Here is a 19,751-nt window from a genome sequence, read left to right on the forward strand (position 1 = left end):
TTGTGGCATATCAAATATTACCATACTACCAGATATATCTGTTATATTTAGTCCTTTCCTTTTTGGATAGACATGTGTTATGTTTCTTAACATTTATTTTATTTGGACTTAATTTGGACATGCAAAGTGGGGACTTGGGATGTCTGTCCACTCTAATTTGACTCTGTGAAGTTTTGATTTGGATATTTGCATTTTCCTCGAGAGTTACAATACAAATTCTCTATGAATGCATTTATCCTATTAGGTGAAAAACTAAGGGGACTTATAAATGGGTTGATCTTTCATCTTATTTGCACCTTCTTCATTTGTACATGTCATTTTAGTTTTGCCTCGACATGAAAAACATTTTTGTTGGAGATATATCATGTATGGATGAGAAACTATGTAAATATCAACCCATGTTTGGATAATTATTTGATGACAAGTGAGACGTGCGTTGCACGTGCAAGCTTACTAGTAGAAAAAAAATACCAACATTCAAAATGTGAAATCAACAACATTAGATGCATCATGACTTTAGTTTTCATATTGCATAAATTTAGCATTGTAGATGTTAATATTTTTTCATATAAATATGATCAAACTTTACGAAATTTGACTTCAGACAATTCTTATATGCAGAGTAAAAAGGATTGGAGGGAGTACTAACTTTAATACAAAGTTAGTACAAAGTTGAGACACTTACTTTTGGGACGGAGGGAGTACATCCTCACTTCCCCCACAAAGGGAAATGTCCTCATCTATAATACCTAAATAGTTGATCTCCGTTAACTTATTTCTCTCAACATGCAAGCATACCACTTCATCATACAATCATGCATGGGAAAAAGGCCCACCTAAACATGCAAGCTTGCATGGAAAACAGCCTGCCACATTATGCAGCCATGCATGGAAATGTGTTTTCCACTTCATTATACACTTATATTCATTGAATAATTTAGAATTATACAATAATCAAATGCAGAAAATCATATATGTACTTCTAGTTTTGGTTCTCATGTTATTAACTCAAATATTCATATTCCATACAACAAAATTTTATTAAAATATATTGCAACCTATTCATGCAGCAAATATTTTACAACTATACAACGATTAAATTCTCCAAATCATATGGATAATTAGTTTTGGTTCTCATGTTATTAACTTAAACATTCACATTTCATACAAAAAAATCTCGTTAAAATATAATGCAAGCAATTCCCGGAGCAACGCGTGGGGTATCATCTAGTTTCATTGTATCATGAATACACTTTTTACCCGTTACAATTACATATAAAGATGCATCTATGCTTCTTTTTTTGCGAGGAGATGCATTTATGCATTTGATCTTGTTCAAATGTATCCAAATAAAATTGATCTTGTTCAAATCAATAGTAACGGTTCACATGTATCCAAAATTGGTCTTGTTCAAATTCATAACGGTTTAAATGTTCAAAATGAATCTCTCTTTTTTTTTGCGACTGATGAAAATGGATCATGTTCTTGGTACATTTAAACTTTTTCTTGGTAGGAATGCATTTGGACTTTTTCCTGGTATGGAAGTGACCGCCAGATAAGCACCAAATAGCAGATTGTACGCAGCTGATAAGAGTAGGTCCATGGCTGCCCTGCATGATGGTGGAGGGCTCATGATAGTGTCGGAGAGTTTTCACCACCGCGCAATTAGACATGCCCCCCTTCTTTGTCGCATGTCAATGTCACCACTGCCGACAGCATAAACGTGGGCTACACTGGATTTAATTTTTTTAAGATGAAAGGCATAAAGCCCGACTTCAAATTAATGAAGCCATCAATCGGCTAGGATACATGGTGCTGATTATTACAAGGCAAAGCTTGGAGAAAAATTAAAAGATTACAAGTGAGATCACACTTCGACAGACCAAAGTGCAAACTTGCCAGAACAAAGCAAACAAGACCAAGCCGCCGGAGGTACTTCGCAGACCAGAACAACGAATACAGAGACATCCACAGGGCACCGAGCAAGCAGTGTAGAGGAGGATCGTGCCTGCAGGGAGGAAAACATTGGGTGTGCCACAACCCGGACGTGCAAATGCTAGAAGGAGAACCATTCTCCTCTACATCCAAGCCGTGCCACAACACGGGGATGACGTAAACCGGCCAGCGGAGCACGAGCACGGCAGGGCAGCAACAACTGAAGGATAGCAGGGCACAGCACCTCATCTCCACCACCGCCGGAAACCCGAGCAAGCATTGCACCGTAGCCGCCACCAACCAAGAACTGCAGGCACCCAACCCAACCCCTACCCCTAGCCGACGCCTCCAAGGAGGACCACGACGATGGAGCGCCGTCGACAGCCGGCCAAAGCCTAGATTTTCACCTGGGAAAAACAGGGGAGGGGAGGTGGATGGAGGGAAACTCAATGCGCCCTCAAGAGGGGAGTCAGAGCCGATGCACCGCCGTCGTCGAGGTCGATGCAGAATCGACCAGGGGATTCCCCCGTTCCAAGCTTCCTCCACCGCACCTCAGGGGCCAGATCTTGCAGCACGGACGCGCTGAATCCAGACCGGTGAGAGGATGCAGAACAGATGGAAGGGGCCAGAGATCCAATCTAGCGGAGCCATCGGAGCAGCCCGCAACAACGAGGCACCTCCGCCGTCCAACCGCCGCCCGCACGGCCGGAGGGACGGCCATCACCCGCAGCGCCCTCCACCGGAGGGAGCGGCGCCGCCCACCAGATCGAGGGCCGCCGCCCCGGCAACCAGAGCTCCCTGCGCGGATGCAGGGCAGCAGGGCCTCGCCACCACCTTCACGGGGGCCGCACGGTGGCCGGTGGCGCCCTCAGGTGGCGGTGGGGAAGGGGAGGCGAATGAGAGAGGGGGCTCGGGAGGCTAGGGTTTGGTCGCCCCCGAGTCGCCCACTCGGGGCGACGCGAGAGCCGCGGGAGGAGGGGGGCTGAGACTCACACTTTTCCCTATTCAATTCTGACACTGGATTTCATCGAGCGCCATTATTAACTCGTTGGAGATCCATTGAGATTGAGTGGCCAGCTAGCTAACAGGCATCGCCAACAGAACCATGGCCGCCGCTCTGGGTGCGTCTTCTCGCCTCGTCGGCCCCGTGCCGTTCAAGGACACCATCGACGGCGGTGCCGACGACGACGACCACGTCGTCTCCCTGTAAGAAGAGTATGTGGACGTCATCTCTGCCATGCCCACCACCACCATAGGCGCAGGCTACCTGTTGCGGCAGTGCCAATGTTGGGGAACGTAGTAATTTCAAAATTTTCCTACGCACACGCAAGATCATGGTGATGCATAGCAACGAGAGGGGAGAGTGTTGTCCACGTACCCTCGTAGACCGAAAGCGGAAGCGTTAGCACAATGCGGTTGATGTAGTCGTATGTCTTCATGATCCGACCGATCCAAGTACCGAACGCACGGCACCTCCGAGTTCAGCACACGTTCAGCTCGATGACGTCCCGCGAACTCCGATCCAGCAGAGCTTCACGGGAGAGTTCCGTCAGCACGACGGCATGGTGACGGTGATGATGTTGCTACCGACGCAGGGCTTCGCCTAAGCACCGCTACGATATGACCGAGGTGGAATATGGTGGAGGGGGGCACCGCACACGGCTGGGAGAGATCAACTGATCAACTTGTGTGTCTAGAGGTGCCCCCCTGCCCCTGTATATAAAGGAGCAAGGGGGGAGGCCGGCCCTCTATGGGCGCGCCAGGAGGAGGAGTCCTCCTCCTGGTAGGAGTAGGACTCCCCTTTCTTACTCCTACTAGGAGGAGGAAAGGAAGGAGGAGAAGGAGAAGGAAGGAGAAGGAGGAAAAGGAGGAAAGAGGGGCCGGCCCCCTAGTCCAATTCGGTTTGGGCTAGGGGGGCCGCGCGCCCTGCCTCCTCTCTTCCACCACTTGGCCCATGAGGCCCATTACTTCTTCCTCGTATTCCCGTAACTCCCCGGTACCCCCGAAAAATACCCGAATCAGTCGGAACCTTTCCGATGTCTGAATATAGTCGTCCAATATATCGATCTTTACGTCTCGACCATTTCAAGACTCCTCGTCATGTCCCCGATCTCATCCGGGACTCCGAACTACCTTCGGTACATCAAATCACATAAACTCATAATACAATCGTCACCGAAACTTTAAGCGTGCGGACCCTACAGGTTCGAGAACTATGTAGACATGACCGAGACATGTCTCCGGTCAATAACCAATAGCGGAACCTGGATACTCATATTGGCTCCCACATATTCTACGAAGATCTTTATCGGTCAGACCGCATAATAACATACGTTGTTCCCTTTGTCATCGGTATGTTACTCGCCCGAGATTCGATCGTCGGTATCTCAATACCTAGTTCAATCTCGTTACTGGCAAGTCTCTTTACTCGTACCGTAATACATCATCCCGCAACTAACTTATTAGTTGCAATGCTTGCAAGGCTTAAGTGATGTGCATTACCGAGAGGGCCCAGAGATACCTCTCCGACAATCGGAGTGACAAATCCTGATCTCGAAATACGCCAACCCAACAAGTACCTTTGGAGACACCTGTAGAGCACCTTTATAATCACACAGTTATGTTATGACGTTTGGTAGCACACAAAGTGTTCCTCCGGTAAACGGGAGTTGCATAATCTCATAGTCATAGGAACATGTATAAGTTATGAAGAAAGCAATAGCAATAAACTAAACGATCAAGTGCTAAGCTAATGGAATGGGTCAAGTCAATCACATCATTCTCCTAATGATGTGATCCCGTTAATCAAATGACAACTCATGTCTATGGCTAGGAAACATAACCATCTTCGATCAACAAGCTAGTCAAGTAGAGGCATACTAGTGACACTCTGTTTGTCTATGTATTCACACATGTATTATGTTTCCGGTTAATACAATTCTAGCATGAGTAATAAACATTTATCATGATATAAGGAAATAAATAATAACTTTATTATTGCCTCTAGGGCATATTTCCTTCAGTCTCCCACTTGCACTAGAGTGAATAATCTAGTTCACATCGCCATGCGATTTAATACCAATAGTTCACATCACCATGTGATTAACACCCATAGTTCACATCGACATGTGACCAACACCCAAAAGGTTTACTAGAGTCAATAATCTAGTTCACATCGCTATGTGATTAACACCCAAAGAGTACTAAGGTGTGATCATGTTTTGCTTGTGAGAGAAGTCTAGTCAACGGGTCTGCCACATTCAGATCCGTAAGTATTTTGCAAATTTCTATGTCAACAATGCTCTGCACGGAGCTACTCTAGCTAATTGCTCCCACTTTTGATATTTATCCAGATTAAGACTTTGAGTCATCTGGATCAGTGTCAAAATTTGCATCGACGTAACCCTTTACGATGAATCTTTTGTCACCTCCATAATCGAGAAACATATCCTTATTCCACTAAGGATAATTTTGACCAATGTCCAGTGATCTACTCCTAGATCACTATTGTACTCTTTTGTCAAACTCAGGGTAGAGTATACAATAGGTCTGGTACACCGCATGGCATACTTTATAGAACCTATGGCTGAGGCATAGGGAATGACTTTCATTCTCTCTCTATCTTCTACCGTGGTCGCGTTTTGAGTCTGACTCAACTTCACACCTTGTAACACAGGCAAGAACTCCTTCTTTGACTGTTCCATTTTGAACTACTTCAAAATCTTGTCAAGGTATGTACTCATTGAAAAAACTTATCAAGCGTCTTGATCTATCTCTATAGATCTTGATGCTCAATATGTAAGCAGCTTCACCGAGGACTTTCTTTAAAAAACTCCTTTCAAACACTCCTTTATGCTTTGCAGAATAGTTCGACATTATTTCCGATCAACAATATGTCATTCACATGTACTTATCAGAAATGTTGTAGTGATCCCACTCACTTTCTTGTAAATACAGACTTCACCGCAAGTCCGTATAAAACCATATGCTTTGATCAACTTATCAAAGCGTATATTCCAACTCCGAGATGCTTGCACCAGTCCATAGATGGATCGCTGGAGCTTGCATATTTTGTTAGCACCTTTAGGATTGACAAAACCTTCTGGTTGCATCATATACAACTCTTCTTTAATAAATCCATTAAGGAATGAAGTTTTGTTTATCCATTTGCCAGATTTCATAAAATGTGGCAATTGCTAACATGATTCGGACAGACTTAAGCATAGATACGAGTGAGAAACTCTCATCGTAGTCAACACCTTGAACTTGTCGAAAATCTTTTTGCGACAATTCTAGCTTTGTAGATAGTAACACTACTATCAGTGTCCATCTTCCTCTTGAATATCCATTTAATCTCAATGGCTTGCTGATCATTGGGCAAGTCAATCAAAGTTCATACTTTGTTCTTATACATGGATCTCATCTCAGATTTCATGGCCTCAAGCCATTTCGCGGAATCTGGGCTCATCATCGCTTCCTCATAGTCCGTAGGTTCGTCATGGTCAAGTAACATGACCTCCAGAACAGGATTACCGTACCACTCTGGTGCGGATCTCACTCTGGTTTACCTACGAGGTTCGGTGGTAACTTGATCTGAAGTTACATGATCATCATCATTAGCTTCCTCGCTAATTGGTGTAGTAGTCACAGGAACAGATTTCTGTGATGAACTACTTTCCAATAAGGGAGCAGGTACAGTTACCTCATCAAGTTCTACTTTCCTCCCACTCACTTCTTTCGAGAGAAACTCCTTCTCTAGAAAGGATCCATTTTCAGCAATGAATATCTTGCTTTCGGATCTGTGATAGAAGGTGTACCCAACATTTTCTTTTGGGTATCCTATGAAGGAAGGGCGTCACCCTTATCCATTCCCCTTCGATGCCAGCGAGGTGGTCGGGCGGGAGCCCAGCTCTATAGCGACGCGGCTCGGGGAATAGGAGAAGACGACCGCGCGGGGACTGGACCGCTGAGCCGGTTCGATGGCAAGGCCCGGGGGAAGGGCGAATCCCCTTTTACATCGTCCTTTGGGTTTTCAATGTATTCTAATCTGTTTCTCATTTTTAACACCGTTTTCTATTTATTCTCATCAACTAAATGATCTCTACTCCTAATGTCTCAGTTGGTAGTCTTCGTTCCGTGTTTATTTTCGTCCCACCTCCCGGGTGAGAAAGAGGGGGAGAGAGAGTGAGGAAGAGGGAGGGAGAGGGTGTGTGTGTGAGAATTTGATGGTAAAAAGGTCGTCAATGTCACTTAATATGTATGAGAATATTAAATGTAATATTAACATAATTGATATTGAACTTTTAAAGTTAATATGGCCCCGTTGCAACGCACGGGCGTTCTTCTAGTTATCCACTAATATCAGTATAAGTTAAAAATGAGGAGGATCGTGCCTGCATGGTGGAAAACATTGGGTGTGCCACAACCCGGACGTGCAAATGCTAGAAGGAGAACCATTCTCCTCTACATCCAAGCCGTGCCACAACACGTGGATGACGTAAACCGGCCAGCGGAGCACGAACACGGCAGGGCAGCAACAACTGAAGGATAGTAGGGCACAACACCTCATCTCCACCACCGCCGGAAACCCGAGCAAGCACTGCACCGTAGCCGCCACCAACCAAGAACTGCAGGCACCCAACCCAACCCCTACCCCTAGCCGACGTCTCCAAGGAGGACCACGACGATGGAGCGCCGTCGACAACCGGCCAAAGCCTAGTTTTTCACCTGGGGAAAAACAGGGGAGGGGAGGTGGAGGGAGGGAAACTCAATGCGCCCTCAGGAGGGGATTCGGAGCCGATGCACCGCCGTCGTCGAGGTCGATGCGGAATCGACCAGGGGATTCCCCCGTTCCAAGCTTCCTCCACCGCACCTCAGGGGCCAGATCTTGCAGCGCGGACGCGCTGAATCCAGACCGGTGAGAGGATGCAGAGCAGACGGAAGGGGCCGGAGACCCGATCTGGCAGAGCCATCAGAGCAGCCCGCAGCAACGAGGCACCTCCGCCGTCCAACCGCCGCCCGCACGGCCGGAGGGACGGCCAGCACCTGCAGCGCCCTCCACCGGAGAGAGCGGCGCCGCCCACTAGCATAACACACCCTTACAAGCGGGCCCATAGCAATCCAACAATTCAATGTGCACCCGAGGCTCCAAATACGGGAAGCTTAGTATCTTAGAAGATTCCGAAGCACGTGGCAAACCTGCATATAGTGCTCCCGTTCATAGCCACCCACGTCATGACTTCGTCCTCGTCTTTATAGTACGACCGCTGGGAAGAGACGACTTGGGAGAAGCAACTGGGTGGTGTGAGCCAGGGAGACTGCAAGCCCAAGGAGAGGTGGGAGGGTAGTACAGGTGGGGTCAAGCTTGGAGAGAAGGGCGGTAGTGCTCTGGCATCGAAGGTGCCACGAGTGCGCTGGCTCGCATGCTCGTACCGGGGAGATGAAGCTCACCGTGGAGTGCACCGGCGAAGGAGTCCCGTTCGTGGAGGCTGAAGCCGCCTACGACCTCATCGACGACCTGTCCACTCCAGACCTCGCCGTGCCAGGCCAGCTCGTGTACTCCGTCCCCGGCACCAAGAACATCCTCAAGATGCCACCCATGATGGCACAGGTATGGCACGACACACACATTGCTCGCATGCATAGGTACGACACGTCACACTCGTTCTAGAGGTCGTCAGCATTGTTCATGGCGAGGTCGAGGACGAGGCCCAACGTGGCAGTGGCAACAGTGGCCCGGTCATGGCCACATGGGCTGGGATTGGGACGCGGCAGCGGCGACGAATTTGGCGTCGAAGGGAGGGCGATGAGAGCGAGGGAATTTTATTCGGCCACCTACAAACAGAGTAAATTTACTCCTCGAATAAGCAGAGGAGAATTTTTTTACTCTTCTAACCAATTTAGGGGATCGGCTAGGTGTCAGTTAGAGGAGTAAAACCAAAATTTTGCTCCTCTATAGCCGGATAGGGGATCAGCTAGAGTTGGCTTAAGAGATGAATATTTCTAAGCCCTTACCCAGCCGTAAGTATTACATCTCAATTATAGCTGCCCAAATGGGCCGTTTTTTTTTCGGGCCGGCCCGTGAGCACGCCGGCACGGCCCGCCTTGGGCCAGGCACGGCACGGGCTAAATGGGTCGGGCCCGGCACGCGGCACGCCCTGGGCTGTGCCTGGGCCTGGAGGCTGGGCACGCGGGCCGGCACGGTACGGCCCGATTACGTTTTTTATATTTTTTTATACATCTAAATATGGCCCAAGATGTAAAAATAGGCTAAAGAATACACAGTGCGTCAAATAAGAGGCTAAAAATATGTGGCCCACCATGCTAAACGGGCCAACGTGCCGGCCCGTTTACTAACTGGGTCGTGCCTGGGCCTGGGACGCAGCACGCGGGCCGGCACGACACGGCCCGTATAGTAATCGTGCCCTGGCGGGCCGTGCCGGGCCAGGCACGATTACGATGGGCCGGGCCAGGCCGAGCCAGGTCGTCCCGTTTGGCCAGGTATGAACTCAAATAATATCTCAAATGACAAGTGTCACACATGTGGCCCGAAGCAATCCCGCCCTAACATTTTTTATAACTAAAGTTGTCGACCGAAATACAAATATAGTTAAAGTACTACATGAAACTTAAACTACAAAACTAAATTACAGACTCTCTCTCTCTCTTCTTTTGTTCATGCTTTGTGTTTTAGTTGTTGTCTGCTTTTGTCGTCAAGTACTTATACTCGAGTTTTTTTCATTATTTCTAAGCTGTTGGATATGGTAGTGTCGCGGTGTGAGAGATGTCGGCTTGGCCTTCTGATATCATTATCTTTGGGGATATGTCTTCACTTATACATGTGTCCTCAAAAATCGACAATCAAACGTATCAATCTGTGGTTGGATGGTTATAGAAGGACAGTGGTATCCCTTGCCCACTAGAGTTCAAGTCACAAACCTGACATTGGTGCTTGCATTTTCTTGGATTTATTTCAGGCTTCCGGCGATGTGTGTTTGGTGGGAGAAGACGTTTCCGTCTACTGCCTGGCCGACGGCCTGGGCTGGGCCTTCGGGATAGGCCAATCTATGCCGATGGGGCCCGTCGGCATAGGTTCGGCCGTCGGCATCGCCAGTTATTCTGGTAGTGAACCATCGCAGTTATAACATATAATATACTCCCTCTATAAAGAAATATAAGAGCGTTTAGATCACTAAAAGTAGTGATGTAAATGCTCCTATATTTCTTTATGTAGGAGTACACATTAATTATAAACTTGAAAATTAATAATACTCAAATATTATTGCCTCTAGGGCATATTTAGAACACTTTGGTTCTCCGTATATTCTGGTAAACCTCCATGCATCTCCATTATCATCTACCACATCAATTTATGTGTGATCCGTAACTTGCACAAATGGCATTAAGATCATTTCTCCGAAGTAAAATGAAGACCTCGACTCCTCTCATCAGTTTCATGAATCGCCAAACGATGTAAACCTAGCTTTGTCATTATTTTTCCTGCTTTAGCTGAACCCATACGTATCCCAAACAGGAAAAGAACATCTGGTTTTGTTTGCCTCTGGACCTCTAGAAGCGCGCGGATTGCTCGGGCTTGGCCAAGTCTGCGACAATTCCATCCTACGTTTTTCATTGCTCTCGATGATTATTCACACAGAGCATCGCCAAACAAAATTCAATCTCGATGAACCTATATATACCTCGCTACTGGCGGCCGATTTTCGTGTTTTGACCCTTTCATTAAAAATTTAGCCGGATCTGACCTCATCCGAAAGTATTCCGGAATCTGACCCTTTTGCTACCGTCAGGGTCAATGGCGGCAGGGTATAATAGCCTACCGCCAAGGACCCTGGAGGTAGGCAACTTATCCACGTCAGCGCAGTGCTGGGCTACCGCCAAACAGGCTGGCGGTAACCTGTGTACCCCTACCGGCGATGCGTCCGACGGTAGATGAATGCACACACCGTATCTGATATTTAGAAATTTTTTGCGATAGGGCGTGCGTCCCTACCGTTAAGGGCCCTGGCGGTAGGCTGTTATACCCTACCACCATTAACCCCGGCGATAGAAAAAGAGTTAGATTCCAAAATACTTTCAGATGAGTTCAGATCCGGCTAAACTTTAGCAAAAAGGTCAAAACACCAAAATCGGCCGCTACTGGCAAACCGGGGTGGGAGAGACAAACCTGCCGCCGCTGAAGCCAACGAAAGGACAAGAAGTACACCCACGATCACTTTGTCGGGAAGAAGATTAGATCCCTAGCCGCTGAAGCCGAGGGAGCCGAAAAAACGTCACGTTGTAGTCACGCAGCCTTGGACATGAAGCCAACGTAGATCCTCACTTGATTAACTGAGCCGGCGCCCAGCTTGGATTCTCAGAAGCTTTCCCTCACATTAGTCATGGGACATAGAGTGCGAGTTCGTAGCAATTAATTGCAGCCTGACATATCCAGCACGCCCAGCTTTTTGATGCAAGCTCCGCCAATGGCGGTGCCCCATGGCTCCTATGAGGCCGCCGTCGGGCCAAGCTGTGGAGGACAAGAAGGATGGAGGTGCAGCCGAGCAGGGAAGCCAGACATGGCAGAGTTCCTCTTGGCGTAAATGGGTGACGGTACGTTGGTTTGGGTTGGCCTTGGATATTGATCTTGTTGTAGAGGTCTCGGTGTTGGTTGTGACGTGGCTAGGTTGCTCTGTGGCTTTCCTCATCGTCCTTGGCATGAGGTTGGACTAAAGAAGCTTGTATTTTAGTAGGTAGGGTGGGTGTGCGTGCTGGATGTGAAGGCTAATTCTCATGATTAGCGTCGTAATGGCCGAAAGGCCTTGTATCCGGCTTCTTTGCCGCTTCTTCTTTAATGCAAGAATACGCATGCTTGTGCGTATTTGAGAAAAAAGAACAACATGGCAGAGTTTAGTGGCGGACAAGAGGCGGCAGGAGGTGGACAAGGAGAGCACGGCGGTGGCCTTCGATGCCAGAGGCGGAGAGGAGGCAATTTTCATTTTTCACCTTACTTGCGCAAAGGCATGAACAATTTTTTCAGATTTTCACCCTTATGTTTTGTGTTGGTTGGAATTTGAACACCCAAAGTTAAATTTCTAGACCCGTCCCAGGCTCCTCTGTTTCGTGTGCACAAAACTGGGATTCATTGTTGTATTATGAGGTTTAGCAGCTAGGAAGAAAAACATCAACAATATATGAATACCTATGCAGGAATCACAACAAGAAGAGATTTCAGCAAGGAGCTTCACATGAGTGTAAAAATTCAGCCAGCAGGTATAGTAGTGAAAATAAACGATCAGGATGTAGTAAGATTCAGCTAGTAGCAGTAAAATTCAGTAAGGAGCCTCACATCTGTGTAAACTGAAGAAGTACAAATTGTAGTACCTCAAATAAACATTGTCTCTCTTGTTTGGTACTCTCCCTGGGAATGTCTGACGACTCCATCACAACAAAAACAGCAGCAACTATCCCTTGGTTCACACTCAGATCCTCTCAAAATTGGCACCATTAGCTATCCCCTAATGAGTACACGTAAATCTTTTTTGGCAGCCAAACGCCAGGCGGCGGTGTGAAATACCAGGCAAGCCCACCAATGTCCGGCCACATAGCCCAGTTCGGCAGGTTGTGAACAGATACCCAGTGGTGATCGCCGGGCTTGGCGTAGACGACGTGCAATTCCCCATCATTTATCACACCGAAAACAAGAGTGGGTGGGGAGGTCGAGTCGTCGATGCCAGCGGAATAGCAGAACACGTTGGGGTCGGAGAAGTAGAGCTTCAAGGCATTGATGGCTTGGCTGGATTTGAGTTCGGAGCCATCGTATGCCCGCACCTTGGTGATGGGTGGGAACTCGGTGAGGCTGCCGGTGAGGGGGTTGAGGAGGCGGACAATGTCGGTGGACTTCTTGTCGTGCAGAACAAAGAGGCCTTCAGTAACGGCAAAGATGTAATTGTTGGAGAGCGCGTGGAGTTCGACATAGATACGGACTCCGGAGACGTGGCGGAGGCGGCAGCCCAACTTATGCTGTCTATCGGGTTTGGCGTCCAGCCACGGGGGCGGAAGCGGATATCCAGGCTGCAAACGGAGGTGGACTCGCGCCAGGTCCTGCACACGGCCCGCAAGCGGTTGTACTGCGCCGCTGGCCATGGAGAATCTGTGGACCACAGGCGGCCGGCGACGTCCCTAACGATATCGGTCGTCAGGTTGGCCCAGTCCCTCCTGCCAGAAGGTTACCACGGTCACAGTGAGCTGCCGGCCTGACAGGCAAAGAAAAACTACTGTAGAAGGGAGGAGGACTCCGGCCGGCCGGACTTACCATTCTTTAGCTCGCGGTCGCTTCCTCGAACGAACAGACTCGTTGCCATTGCGAGTGCAAGCCAGCGGCAGAAGATCGGCAACTCCACAATGGCGGCGCCGCGCTCGCGTCATCACGCCCTCGAACCTCGGGAGACGACCGCTGCCGCCGGTGCCCGGAGATGCACCGCCATGTCTCCGGCTCTGCGACCGTGTCCTCATCGATCTGGTCTTGAAGATGAGTTGAAAATGAGCAAGGGATCTAGGTCTAGCTGATTGGACGTGATTGGTGAGTAGTTTTTATTTCTGGTAAAATCCGCTATTAACAAGACGTCCGATAATTTGGGAGATGTAATTTTTGGAGCTTTCCATCCTCGACACAAAGCAAATGCAAGGGAAGAAAATCCTATAGGACGTGGTTTTTTTCTTCATCAACAAGAAAGACCCCCTCCAGAACATGACAAGTGGCACTGCTAATCTCAAAGCACCCTGCCGCATTAATCCATAATTAGGCAGTAAATCCCGGTTCCCAGTCACTGTTTACCATTCCCGATTCCCACGGACCCGGCTTGCCTGCTTCCTCCCCATGCTTCTATCCGTGCTCCCACTTCATCCTACGGTTGTTTTTTTTTCTTTTTTCCTTTTAATCTAATCATCTCTCCCCTGATTTTAAGTGAGTGAGGCCGCGCTTTATTTTATTTCAATCAAATCAAGCCACGTACGCGGGAGCACGGATGGGTACACGCCGGAGGAGCAGGCAAGTCTGGTCCGATTCCCACATCTCACGATTCTGAATTGCGGCCAACGACGGAACCTTGCTGGATGTGTGCTCGTGTGCTATTGCAGCCGCCGCCGCCGCCACAAGGAAGGTGCACTGGAACACTTCGTACTTGTCGTCCCATCGAACGAACAGTCACACGAGCAGGACCGACAAGTTTAGAGCCGCGCGCACGGGCGCGATCCCTGTGCCGGAAACTTTTCCAAGTACAGAGATTCAGAATACTGAACGAAGACATCAGGTTCAGTGTGAAGAAATTCAGAATACTGAATGAAGACACAAGTTATTCAATAGGGGTCTCTTTTAACTTATTGGTCACAATTTCAGTTGACGATGATGAAGGGAAAAATGTTAACGGACACTTCTTTTTTCAGAATACGTAAAGCTTGTATATCATTCCTAGAAGAAGATTAGAAAGAGTACAGGATTTGATACAACACATGGCACGGACGTAAGAAGCGTGAACATGGTGATTGAAGCAGAGAAATAAAGAATGTTCGGCCCAAAATGAGAAAACACAGCTAAACTTGCTATCTTGAGAAGTAGCCCAAACCAACACCAAGACGACCAACAACCTCAGATCCAGACCCGAGGACGCCACAAGCAAACATGATGACGCCTTCATGAAGGAGAACGACGCCAAGACGTCGCCGCCGTCCGATCCGGATAGCCGGACCTAGGGTTTCCCCCGCTGCTTAAAGAGGGGCTCAGAAACGGCCGTGACAATGCCTCCAAAGAGGGGACGACACCTGCGGGTGTCGCCGCTGCCAGCATCGAATGCAGGGATTTCGCTCTAGCCAGAGTCCAAGCAATCCCAAGCCGTCGGATCACGACCGGAGAAGAGGAAGTCTCATATAGGTCGGGGCCAGGACCGCAGGAGCAAGAGCCACGCCCCCCACCGAAGACGCACAGGGCGCCGCTGGACGCGCGAGCAACGGAGCAGTGGAAGGACAAACAGGGCACGGAGGTGGGCGGCTGGACGAAAAGAGGGGCGACGAGGGATGCGACGGTGGCCGAGGGCCCGAGCAAGCCATGGTCCGGAGGGTAGCGCAGATCCTAGTTAACGAACACTTCTAGTTTTGGTCAAATAGAAATAGTACTCCAGCTTACTACACTTTGCCTGGACACCAATATACAACACATCATAAAAAAATCGACATGTTCTTGTGCTCCAGCTGATGATGGAGAAGCTATCTCACACATCAAATAATGATGTACTTATCCGCAAAAAATAAAAAATCAAATAATGATGTACTAGTTACTTCTTTTTTTGGGGAAATAATGTAATAGTTACTTCGTTGAAATCTAATCGACGAACAGGAGGCAGCATTGTGGAATTCTTCATGAGCTTGAAGTAACAATCTTGTAAATTCTCCTTGTATAGGTTGAACGAACATTGCAGGATACTCCCTCCGTTCGTGAATAAGTGTACATCTAGCTTTTATCTTAAGTCAAAGTCTTAATACTTTGACTATCTTTCTCGGAAAGAGTAAAAGCATTTATGGCACCAAATTAGTATCACTATATTCGTTTTGAAATGTACTTTGATAATATAGCAATTTGATGTCATATATGTTACTACTATTTTCTATAAAGTTGGTCAAAATCTTAAAACTTTGACTTAGAACAAAAGCTAGATCACACTTATTTGCGGACGGAGGGAGTATGCACTAAATGAAGTACTCCCTCCGTTCCTTTATCTAAGGTGTATTGTTTCTAGCACGGCGACCAAGGCACATAACTATTGATAATTTAGGACAAAATTACCCTTGTCTAATTCGTTGATTAGCGGCAAGTAAATCATTTAGATTAGGAAAGGAAGAGATACACGCAATCGGGAGAGATACTTTCCCTTTTTTCTCTACAAGGAGAGATACATGCAATTAGGGGAGAGATACTTTCCTTTTTCTAGTGGGCCAAAATCGGAACTACAAGGAATTAGAAGAAATGCACCTTACATTGTGGAACTTTATCAAAAAACAAATACACCTTACATAAAGGAATGGAGGAAGTATTTAACAACAAACTACCAGAATCGAGGTATGTGTCCCACTAAACTACCACTTTCAAAATGTCAACAAAAAGCAACAAGTTGAACCTTAAGTTTTTGCTAAAAACTACTTTCAGATAGTGGCCATTTTAGACGATTTAAACGCGTTTATGACAGGCGAGGCCCACCCGTTAGGGCTGACTTGACAAGGGGGAGACACCACGGCGAGGGGAGGGGAAGGAGAAGGGAGGGAGACGTCCACTGGAGAAGGAGGCGGGGAGAGGGAGGGGGAGCCCCAGAGGGGAGAGGAGAGGAGAGAGCCATCATGTGGAGGACAGGAGAACGTTTCTTCTAGGTATTCCCCTATCTTTTATTCGAAGCAAGTCAAATTAAATAATAATAAGACTGCAATCTTGAACCAAATAAAACTAAAAAGAATAAAATGATGATAAAAGATAATAATGAAACATCAACGCCCAGAAAATTTTTGTTGAAAAACAGGTCATGTGGCAATTAAGACTTCAAAAACAAGCCTGGCCCATGAAGCTTTTCCTCCACAATGGCATTGAAGCGTTGTGCCATCTCCGGCGTCATATGGTTCACCCAGTCTCCTGCCACCCCCTTCGCGAAGAAAGATGTATGCGGGAACTTGACAAAGACCCCGTTTGCGCACATCTTATCAGCACTCACGCCCCTTAGGACATCTCCAGCCGCGTTTTAGGAAGGCCTTTCCAAGCGTTTTTTTACGCCGACGCCGAAAAATTGGCCCAGTCGCATCCCCAAAAGCTCGATTTTCGCCGGCTTGAGCTAAAAACAGCGCCGGCGGACCCAGGCCGAACCCGGCGCGCTGGGGGGCGCCGGGGCGAACTGTTTTGGCGCGAAACAGCCGCGGACCCGCCGCGTTAGCGACTCTATACTTTTCTCGCCCTTTCGTCGTCATCATTGTCTCGTTTCCCGCGGCGAATCAATGCCAAAACTGCCGTGCTGCCGCGCCGGTCAGCCTGCGCCATTGATGCCTCACGGGCGGCGCAGTGAAGACCAGATGACGCGCGTCCCTCGCCCTCCCTCGCCCGCCACGCGTACTCATGGCGGCTCGCGCACGGGCGGCGCCTCGGCCTATATAAGACACGCCCCAGCGCACTCGGTGACTCGTACTCTCTCGCCGTCGTCGTTCCTCCCTCTCCTCTCTCTCGCCGTCGTCGTTCCTCCCTCTCCTCTCTCTCGCCATCTCCAGCACCCATGGCCGAGCGCTTCCCAGGCGACGGCGTGGCGGCGAACGGCTTCGACCGCCGCCATCTTCACGAGAGCGAGGCTCGCCTCCTTTTCGAGGCCGAGTACCCGGTCCCGCCGGACATGCGGGTACCCGGGGCGTGGAGGATCAGCGCCGGCGGCGTGCCGGTGCCCCCGATACCCACCGGCGCGGCGCGGCGTGCGGAGATCGCACGCATCCGCTCGTCCCTGCCGCGTGCGGCGAGGGAGGGGCCACGGTACGTCCCCGACAGCCCGCTCTAGGAGCCCTACTTCCGCCGCCGTCACGCCGAGCAGCTCGAGGCCACCAACGGCGTCGAGCCCTCCGACAGGCTCAACGCCGTCGGCCGGCGTCGGTGGTGGGGCGTGCCCGGGCGCACGTTGGAGGCCGCGCCTTGAGTACCCCGCTCCCCCGTCCTTCACACGCCGCCGGGGAAGCTCCTGGACCCCGAGGCGCATGAAGACCGGGGGGTCCTCCTCCTCGTCCGGCGGCTCCCCCTGCCTCCACCTCCGCCCCGTCAAGCCGGAGCCCCAGGGCGCGCCTGTCAGCGCGCGCACCCGCAGCTCCGGCGTCCGCATCGGCGACAACGCCTCCCCCACCGGCCGCTTCATCCTCGTCGAGCCCAAGCCGGAGCCCGGCCTCCCCGTGGAGTACGAGGAGATAGCCCGGCGTGGCTTCTCCGACGAGGACGCCCTGCGGTGGGCGCGGGACGACTACCTCCGCGACGAGATGGTCCGGCAGCGCCGGGCCCTGGAGGAGATCGCCGCCTGCAAGCGTGGGCGCGAGGACGAGCACGGCGTCGTGGTCCTCGACAGCGACGACGACGACGACGCCCCCGAACCGTCCAACCCGCCGCGCCAACCGGGGGAGGGATGCAGCAGGGACGGCGGAGGCGTCGGCGGGGGCGACGACGATGACGACGGCGGTGACTACACGCGGTTCTACCGCCTCCTCGGCATGTAGAACCGCGTGGGCGGGTGGCGAGGCGGGCGGCGAGGGAGACGGCGGGGGTAGCCCGCGGTAGTTTTTTCCTTTTTTTGCAAAGTATATTTAAATTTGAACGAACTCGCTGATGTTTGCGTTAAATTTGAGTCATGTTTGCGTCGTATTTGACTTTTTTAAAAATCCATGGGGGCGCGACTGGAGGGCATCACACCCCCAGTGCGCGATTTAGCGCCAGTGCACCCCAGGGGCGATTTTTTGCCCCTCCTGAAAGGCCAACGGCCGAAGATGCCCTTAGCATTTCGATGTTGCACAACTTCACGATGTCCTCCAGTAGCCCCGCCGCCTCCTCGGTGCCGAGAAACCGCGCCAGCTCCCTGATGTTGTCGACCGGGTCACGCAGCATCTTCTCGTACCGCAGGAAGAGGACCCTCCCCGGGGTGGCTTGGCTTGCCGGCCAGTAGCCGAGGATGTGGTCCCAGATGGGGCCGTTGGAGTGCTTGCCCTCGCATGCATTCTCGAACAAGTCGGAGAACGTGTACGTGCTGCCGTCCGTGGTCTCGGAGCTTTTGTAGAAGTGCCATAGGGAAACCAGCATATCCTTGGGCTCCCTGGATGCACATAGAGATTTTATTTTTACTTTTTGAGAAATGGATGCAGATAGATTTGAGTAGCCAAAAATCATATGGAATGGGAGTAAAAACAAACTAAGAATCATTGAGTACCAGTACCACGTTTATTTCAAAATAAAAAATGTACCACATGTATGAGTAAACTAACGGCATATGGTTGCTGTGTACGCAATGCATAAGTCAATGGTGCTAGCTAGCAGTGTGATCTCCTCCAGCTCTGACTCTCTGGATGAAAATTAGCAGAGAGAAATGGTAGGTTTTACGTGGTACAGTAGATACCTACAGACGTAGACGATCTTGCAGCCGGGGCTGTGGGCGACGGAGGGAGGCAGCAGGGAGTGGTGCACGTGCGTGTTCATCAGCCTGGGCGACGGCAGCGCATCCAGCTTCGTCTCCTGCCCGGCGCTGAACAGGCTGTCGACCAGAGGCACGCAGTCGTGCGGGTTGAGGCGGAGGAGCGGGTGGTCGCCGTCGCCGGGCGGGTAGGCGGCCCGCGCCATCGTGGCGAACGACAGGGCCTTGAGCCACGTGGTGCCGCACTTGGGCGGGCTCGCGAGGAGCACATCGTCGGGGCGCGGCGTGAAGCGCCGCTGGAAGGAGAGCACCCCCGGCACCCTCCGGTGGGGCAGCCAAGCGCCCTCCACTGCCGCATCAAGTGGCCTGCGCGTACGGTGATGGCGGGCATGTCGGTGATGATGTCCGCGTACTCTTCCGGCGGGGAGACGCCGTGGTCGCCGCCGCCGCCAACGATCTTTGAACGGGACCGGGCCGACGAGGCAAGACGATGAGCCTGGAGTGGCCGCCATGGTTCTGGTTTGGTAGTACACGGAACTTCCAATGGCGCTAATAATCAAGGAGTTAATAATGGCGGCAGATGCGATCCACAGTGTTGACATCAATCCACTTGAACCAGTTAAATAAGTTCTTTCACGAATG

The 19,751-nt window shown here is 50.1% G+C and overlaps 1 pseudogene; it reads right to left on the reverse strand.

The window, feature by feature from the left end:
• Positions 1-16,505: 16,505 nt before the first annotated feature.
• On the reverse strand, positions 16,506-19,515 carry LOC147983662 (cytosolic sulfotransferase 5-like; annotated as a pseudogene).
• Between the last annotated feature and the right edge of the window lie 236 nt (positions 19,516-19,751).

This window comes from Triticum urartu, chromosome 2A (assembly GCF_056163025.1).
Source record: "Triticum urartu cultivar PI428250 chromosome 2A, HENAU_Tu73, whole genome shotgun sequence".
NCBI classification, from domain to species: Eukaryota; Viridiplantae; Streptophyta; class Magnoliopsida; order Poales; family Poaceae; genus Triticum; species Triticum urartu.